The sequence below is a fragment of the Bubalus bubalis genome, chromosome 11 (genome assembly GCF_019923935.1).
Source record: "Bubalus bubalis isolate 160015118507 breed Murrah chromosome 11, NDDB_SH_1, whole genome shotgun sequence".
Taxonomy (NCBI): Eukaryota; Metazoa; Chordata; class Mammalia; order Artiodactyla; family Bovidae; genus Bubalus; species Bubalus bubalis.
This window is the reverse complement of record NC_059167.1, coordinates 57,130,398-57,139,313: the sequence shown is the minus strand read 5'-3', so window position 1 is coordinate 57,139,313 and position 8,916 is coordinate 57,130,398.

Sequence of the window (8,916 nt, the reverse complement as noted above, 5' to 3'; positions counted from 1 at the left end):
CTCAGTCACATCCAACGGCCTGCTTGACACATCCTGGTTGGCTGACAGGCATCTCTTGTCCACAACCAGACTTCTGACCTTTTCTCCTGAGCTCCTTCCTCCCAGAGTCTTCCTCATCTTAACAAAGGGCAACTGTATTCTCTCGATTTCCCATGTTGAAAAAAAGAGTCATCTGTGATCCCTTCTTTTATATAGTATATCAGCAAATCCTGTTGACTCTACCCTATAAGGTGTATTCAGAATCGAACTTTATTTGACCATGTCCAGCACTTCAACCTGGCCCATGCCATCATCAACTCTCCCTAGGCTCTTGGTTATCTAAATAGTCACCTTGCTTCAATTCTTACCCAGTCCTAGTCTATCACAATGCTGCAGCCAGAGTGGTTTCTCAAAAATGTAAGCTATATCTGAACGCTCATTGTTCAAAACCTGCCAGAGTGAAAGCAAAGTTCTTACCTTGACTTCCCAATGCTCCGGGTGATTCTTCCTCCCCACTCCTTTCTTTCTTCATTTTCTGTCACTCTCACCCATGTTCACTCCACTTCCACCATCCTTGTCTCCTTGCTGTTATTTGAACATGTTAAGGATTGGGGTTGACTTCTGTATTTTCTCCTTTCTCTACCTGCAATATTCCTCTCTCAGATATCTACCAGGCTCACCCCCTCAATGCAGTCAGATCTCTGCTCAAATACTACCCCTTGGAGGGAGCCTTTTGCTCACCTGCATAAAAGGGTAATGTCCTCCTAGGCACTCCCAACCCCTTTCAGTTCAGTTCAGTCACTCAGTCGTGTCCAACTCTTTGCAACCCCATGAATCGCAGCACGCTAGGCCTCCCTGTCCATCACCATCTCCTGGAGTTCACTCAAACTCACGTCCATCGAGTTGGTAATGCCATCCAGCCATCTCATCCTCTGTCGTCCCCTTCTCCTCCTGCCCCCAATCCCTCCCAGCATCAGAGCCTTTTCCAATGAGTCAACTCTTCACATGAGGTGGCCAAAGTACTGGAGTTTCAGCTTTAGCATCATTCCTTCCAAAGAAATCCCAGGGCTGATCTCCTTCAGAATGGACTGGTTGGATCTCCTTGCAGTCCAAGGGACTCTCAAGAGTCTTCTCCAACACCACAGTTCAAAAGCATCAATTCTTCGGTGCTCAGCCTTCTTCACAGTCCAACTCTCGCATCCATACATGACTACTGGAAAAACCACGGCCTTGACTAGATGGACCTTTGTTGGCAAAGTAATGTCTCTGCTTTTGAATATGCTATCTAGGTTGGTCATAACTTTTCTTCCAAGGAGTAAGCGTCTTTTAATTTCATGGCTGCAGTCACCATCTGCAGTGATTTTGGAGCCCAGAATAATAAAGTCTGACACTGTTTCCACTGTTTCCCCATCTATTTCCCATGAAGTGATGGGACCAGAGGCCATGGTCTTCGTTTTCTGAATGTTGAGCTTTAAGCCAACTTTTTCACTCTCCACTTTCACTTTCATCAAGCGGCTTTTGAGTTCCTCTTCACTTTCTGCCTTAAGGGTGGTGTCATCTGCATATCTGAGGTTATTGATATTTCTCCCGGCAATCTTGATTCCAGCTTTTGCTTCCTCCAGCCCAGCGTTTCTCATGATGTGCTCTGCATGTAAGTTAAATAAGCAGGGTGATAATATACAGCCTTGACATACTCCTTTTCCTATTTGGAACCAGTCTGTTGTTCCATGTCCAGTTCTAACTGTTGCTTCCTGACCTGCATGCAGGTTTCTCAAGAGGCAGGTCAGGTGGTCTGGTATTCCCATCTCTTTCAGATTTTTCCTGTTTATTGTAATCCACACAGTCAAAGGCTTTGGCATAGTCAATAAAGCAGAAATAGATGTTTTTCTGGAACTCTCTTGCTTTTTCCATGATCCAGCGGATGTTGGCAATTTGATCTCTGGTTCCTCTGCCTTTTCTAAAACCAGCTTGAATATCTGGAAGTTCATGGTTCACGTATTGCTGAAGCCTGGCTTGGAGAATTTTGAGCATTACTTTACTAGCGTGTGAGATGAGTGCAGTTGTGCGGTAGTTTGAGCATTCTTTGGCATTGCCTTTCTTTGGGATTGGAATGAAAACTGACCTTTTCCAGTCCTGTGGCCACTGCTGAGTTTTCCAAATTTGCTGGCATATTGAGTGCAATACTTTCACAGCATCATCTTTCAGGATTTGAAATAGCTCAACTGGAATTCCATCACCTCCACTAGCTTTGTTCATAGTGATGCTTCCTAAGGCCCACTTGACTTCACATTCCAGGATGTCTGGCTTTAGGTGAGTGATCACACCATCATGATTATCTGGGTCATGAAGATCTTTTTGTACAGTTCCTCTGTGTATTCTTGCCACCTCTTCTTAATATCTTCTGCTTCTGTTAGGTCCATACCATTTCTGTCCTTTATCGAGCCCATCTTTGCATGAAATGTTCCCTTGGTATCTCTGATTTTCTTGAAGAGATCTCTAGTCTTTCCCATTCTGTTGTTTTCCTCTATTTCTTTGCATTGATCGCTGAGGAAGGCTTTCTTATCTCTTCCTGCTATTCTTTGGAACTCTGCATTCAGATGCTTATATCTTTCCTTTTCTCCTTTGCTTTTCACTTCTCTTCTTTTCACAGCTATTTGTAAGGCCTCCCCAGATAGCCATTTTGCTTTTTTGCATTTCTTTTCCATGGGGATGGTCTTGATCCCTGTCTCCTGTACAATGTCACAAACCTCAGTCCATAGTTCATCAGGCACTCTATCTATCAGATCTAGTCCCTTAAATCTATTTCTCACTTCCACTGTATAATCATAAGGGATTTGATTTAGGTCATACCTGAATGGTCTAGTGGTTTTCCCTACTTTCTTCAATTTAAGTCTGAATTTGGCAATAAGGAGTTCATGATCTGAGCCACAGTCAGCTCCCGGTCTTATTTTTGGTGACTGTATAGAGCTTCTCCAGCTTTGGCTGCAAAGAATATAATCAATCTGATTTTGGTGTTGACCATCTGGTGATGTCCATGTGTAGAGTCTTCTCTTGTGTTGTTGGAAGTGGGTGTTTGCTATAACCAGTTTGTTCTCTTGACCAAATTCTATTAGCCTTTGCCCTGCTTCATTCCGTATTCCAAGGCCAAATTTGCCTGTTACTCCAGGTGTTTCTTGACTTCCTACTTTTGCATTCCAGTCCCCTATAATGAAAAGGACATCTTTTTTGGATGTTAGTTCTAAACCGTCTTGTAGGTCGTCATAGAACTGTTCAACTTCAGCTTCTTCAGCATTACTGGTTGGGGCATAGACTTGGATTACTGTGATATTGAATGGTTTGCCTTGGAAACGAACAGAGATCATTCTGTCGTTTTTGAGATTGCATCCAAGTACTGCAGTCCAGACTCTTTTGTTGGCCATGATGGCTACTCCATTTCTTCTAAGGGATTCCTGCCCGCAGTAGTAGATATAATGGTCATCTGAGTTAAATTCACCCATTCCAGTCCATTTTAGTTTGCTGATTCCTATAATGTCAACGTTCATTCTTGCCATCTCCTGTTTGACCACTTCCAATTTGCCCTGATTTATGGACCTAACATTCCAATTTCCTATGCAATATTGCTCTTTACAGCATCGGACCTTGCTTCTGGGGGGGCGGCGGCAGAGAGGAGCAATTCCACGTCCAAGGAGCGGTGGCTGCGTGGGCACAGGAGGGCCTAGAGGAGCTACTCCACGTTCAAGGTCAGGAGGGGCGACAGTGAGGAGATACCCCTTGTCCAAGGTAAGGAGCAATGGCACGCTTTGCTGGAGCAGTTGTGAAGAGATACCCCACATCCAAGGTAAGTGAAACCCAAGTAAGATGGTAGGTGTTACAAGAGGGCAACAGAGGGCAGACACATTGAAATCATAATCACAGAAAACTAATCAATCTGATCACACTAGGACCACAGCCTTGTCTAACTCAGTGAAACTAAGCCATGCCCTGTGGGGCCACCCAAGACGGGCAGGTCATGGTGGAGAGGTCTGACAGAATGTGGTCCACTGGAGAAGGGAATGGCAAACCATTTCAGTATTCTTGCCTTGAGAACCCCATGAACAGTATGAAAAGGCAAAATGATAGAATACTGAAAGAGGAACTCCCCAGGTCAGTAGATGCCCAATATGCAACTGGATATCAGTGGAGAAATAATTCCAGAAAGAATGAAGGGATGGAGCCAAAGCAAAAACAATACCCCACCCCTTTACCCAGCTTTATATTTTCTTTGTAGCTCTTATCACCATCTGATGTACTATAAATTCGTTTGCTCATTTGTTCATTGTCTCCTCCTCCACTAGAATGCAGATTCCATGGAGGCAAAGACTTTGTCTTGCTCACAGCAGCATCCCCAGGTCCTACAACAGTGCTTAGAAAATACTGTAATGGATGCTCAATGAATATTTGGTGAACGAGTGAATGTATGTTGAAAACTAAGGGAAAATTTGTTGAATTGAGTGGAACTGAATCCACTCTTGCACTTTGTGGGCCTCACGGATCTATATCATTCTTTTCAGAGATTTTTAGCAAACAAAAAAGGAATTTTCTAAATTAGCTATCAAGGGACTTCCCTGGTGGTCCAGTGGTGAAGAATCCACCTTCCAATGCAGGGGACATGGGTTCAATCCCTGGTCCAGGAAGATCCCACATGCCATGGAACAACTAAGCCCATGCTCTAGAGCCTAAGCTCCCAAACAAGAGAAGCCACTGCAGTGAGAAGCCCAGGCACCTCAGTGCCACAACTAGATAAAGCCTGTGGAGAGCAGCTAAGACCCAGCTCAGCCAAAAAATCACCAAAGTTAGTTATCAAGACTGTTATATGGGAATATCAATACCTAGTCTGAGGGAGAGAGTTTAGGACTTCTAGAACAGTATAGGGTTCTTAAAGCATTACAACTGAAAGGGTAACAGAACTATATCTGGTCTGGAAAAAATACTACTTTCAGTAGTTAAAAGAGAGAGATATTTAAAAGGAGAACTGGTTACACAAGGGATGGAAAAATCAAGAAACCACTGGGTAAGGTGATGCAACTCAGAGATAAACAACAGCAGGAAGTCATTTCTACCTCCAGGTCAGAGGTCAGTGGGAGGGGACTGCCAGGGCACAGGAAACAGAGACACCAATAGAAGCTGGAACCACAGAGAGCAAGCAGAGATGGGGGAGGGGGAGGGCAGGGTGGTGGGGGGAGGGTGGTGGGGTGTGTGTGTGTGTGTGTGTGTGTTAGGGGAAAATAGCCTGGATTTTTTCCATCTCCCTACAGGGCTTTCCATAGGCTGAATATGCCAGGAACTAGCTTATCTAGGAGCCTGGGAAACACAGCCTGCAGGAGTCACCTCCTATAATGCAGACCAGAGCTGGGGAAAAGGAAGAATGGTATAGAGGGCAAACAGCACAGAACTAGGACAGGCGCTGAAGTGATCAGTGGTGTCAACAGACAGAAGAGGAGGGAAGACCTAGGGGAGAGGCAGAGGCAGCAGCAGAGACCATCAGTCTGAGCACGAAGGAAAAGCAGACACAAACAGTACTTTCACTTTGGATTTAAGCTTGAGGATTAGCCTCCCACCCCTGTATATGATTGTTGCCACTTGTTTCCAGAATCTCAATTGTGGCAGCTGCTTTAAAGAGGAGAATCTGCGTTTCCTGGCTGGGCTTCCAAACTTGCTTCCATTCTCCTCTTTCAAGGTGGAACCAGCTCTGCTGTTTGACAACAGTTCAGGGCACTGCTTTTAAGAGCCCACTATTATGTGGCAGGCACCAGACTGGGTATTGTCCATAGGCACACAGGACTCTGATGGCACCCAGAGTACAGCCACTGATGTCATAGAGACACCCCAGGTGCCTCTGGTGCCTTTGATTTCACAGAAACACCCTTCAAAGTCTTCATTGCCCTTCAGGCTGTCACATCCCAAAGAAGGGGAGGGCTTGTTCAGCCTCAGTAGAGCCAGGGCCAATGGAGATGTTTCTGGGGAGGAAGGCTTACATTAAGGAAGAAGTTTTAACAACTGGAGCTGCCAGCTGGGGGACTGGCTGTCTTGTAAAGGAGTGAGGTTTCTGTTCCCGAAGGTGTTCTAACAAGGGTCCGTCAAAAATATTGTGGAGGGGAAGCCTGCAGTGGCAAAATGGACTGAATGCCTTCTCTATTGCCTCCGTTGTTGTCGTTCAGTTGTAAAGTAGTGTCCTACTTTTTGCCACCCCATAGAGTGTAGCCTGTCAGGCTCCTCTGTCCATGGGATTCTCCAGGCAAGTATACTGGAGTGGGTTACCATTCCTTTCTCCAGGGAATCTTCCCAACCCAGTGATCAAATCCGTGGCACCACATTTCCTGCATTGGCAGGAGGATTATTTACCACTGAGTCACCTGGGAAGCCAGAGAAGGCAATGGCACCCTACTCCAGTACTCTTGCCTGGAAAATCCCATAGATGGAGGGGCCTGGTGGGCTGCAGTCCATGGGGTCGCTAGGAGTCGGACACGACTGAGCGACTTCACTTTCACGCATTGGAGAAGGAAATGGCAACCCACTCCAGTGTTCTTGCCTGGAGAATCCCAGGGATGGGGGAGCCTGGTGGGCTGCCGTCTATGCGGTCGCACAGAGTCAGACACGACTGAAGCGACTTAGCAGCAGCAGCAGCAGCAGCAGCAGCACCTGGGAGGCAACCCTATTGCTCTTCTAACTCTGCCCAACTCTATTATTCTGTGGGTGACCGACTAGCTCTTTTCATTCTGTCCCTCTGGTATGGACACATCTTTCTGCAGACCAAGCCCATATCCAAGTTCCCTGACCCTGGCAAGGGAACATCTGAGGGGAGGTTAGGCGGGTGCTACCCACTCAGTGGGCTATTCTCTTCTTGTCTGGGTTTGAGTTGAGGAAATTGGCTCTCGGCGGGTGTGATAGAATAATGGTGCCCTATAGATGTTCATATCCTAATCCCTAAGCCTGTAAATTTGTTACCTTATATGGCAAGAGGCACCATAAACAGATATGATTAAGGATCTTGAAATGGGAAAATAATCCTGGGTTAATCCAGATAAGCCCAAAGTAATCAAAGGTCAGAGAAAAATTAGATGCGATGGTAAAAGCAGAGATTGAAATGATGTGCTTTGAAGATGGAGGAAGGGGTCATGAGCCAAAGAATGCAGCTTCTAGTTTCTTGGGTCTGCCCTGGTGGCTCAGACAGGGAAGATTCTGTCTGCACTGCAAGAGACCCAGGTTTGATCCCTAGGTCCAGAAGATCCCCTGGAGAAGGAAATGACTACCCACTCCAGTATTCTTGCCTGGAGAATCCCATGGACAGAGGAGCCTAGTGGGCTGCAGTCCATAGGGTCACAAAGAGTCAGACACAACTGAGCCACTAACACTTTCATACAGAAGCTGGAAAGGCAAGGAAATGGATTCTCCCCAAAGCCTCCAGAGAAAATGCAGCCCAGCTGATATCCTTGATTTTAGCTCCATAAGACCCATTTCAGGCTTCTGACCTCAAGAATTTTAAAATAATAAATTGCTGTTTTAAGCCACCAAATTGTGGCAATTAGTTATCCAAGTAGGAAACTAATACAGAGGACTTATGATCAAGTTCAAAGTCAACTAGCACACATCCTGGTAGACAGGAGAAAAACCACTTCCCATAAAAAGGGAGTAGATAGGCAGTGAAGAGCGTGGGCCTTGGAGACAACCAGCCCTGGATTCAAAGTTCAGCTCTGCTACATTCTGCAATATCTCAGAGGCTCATTTCCTCCTCTGTAAAATGGGAGAATTAACTGACTTTGCCCAAGGCCATTGTGCAGGAGAAATAAACTAATGTGGAAACTCTGCATACTGCCTGGAACATAGCAAGGGCTCAATAAAGAGTGGTGGCAGTTATTCTTTTGTTTTAGATTTTATGTATTCTGGACATAAGTTTTTAATTCATATATAAGGTATGCAAAGATTTCCTCCTATGGTATGACTTGTCTGTTTTCTTTCTATTTATTTACTTTTGGCTGCATTGGATCGTACCTGTGGCATATGGGATCTATGCTGGGACACAAGGACTTCTCTCTAGTTGCAGCACACAGGCTCTCATGGGCTCTCTAGTTGTGGCATGTGGGTTTAATTGCCCCACAGCATGTGGGATCTTAGTATCCTGACCAGGGGTCGAACCCATGACCCCTGCAATGGAAGGCCAACCACTGGACCACCAGGGAAGTCCCACAGCAGTTATTATTCCATCCAACATCACTGGTACTACTGCTACTGCTGCCATCGCTACTAATACTGCCAACAACAGCAGTGAGAACACTCTCTATGACTGAAGGACAGAGCAGGCGCTGCAGAAGAATTAACAGAGATAGCAGCCATAATGGCAACCCACCCCAGTACTCTTGCCTGGAAAATCCCATGGACGGAGGGGCCTGGCAGGCTGCAGTCCATGGGGTCGCTAGGAGTTGGACACGACTGAGCAACTTCACTTTCATTTTTCACTTTCATGCATTGGAGAAGGCAATGGCAACCCACTCCAGTGTTCTTGCCTGGAGAATCCCAGGGATAGGGAAGCCTGGTGGGCTGCCGTCTATGGGGTCGCACAGAGTCAGATACGACTGAAGCGACTTAGCAGCAGCAGCAGCAGCAGCCATAAGGAGGGAGGGTGTGATTAGAAAGGATGGGATTCTCCAGGCAAGAATACTGGAGTGGGTTGCCATTTCCTTCTCCAGGGGATCTTCCCGACCCAGGGATCGAACCCCGGTCTTTCACACTGCAGACAGATGCTTTAACCTCTGAGCCCCCAGGGAAGCCCAAAGGATGGAAGTCACAATCTGCTATCTGAGATGGACTTTAGAACCTGAAGATGGGCCTGAGGGCCCTGGAGGCAGAAGAGGTTAATATCTGCCTCTGCCTACCCCAGATCTGTGCTGGGGTGTGTGTGTC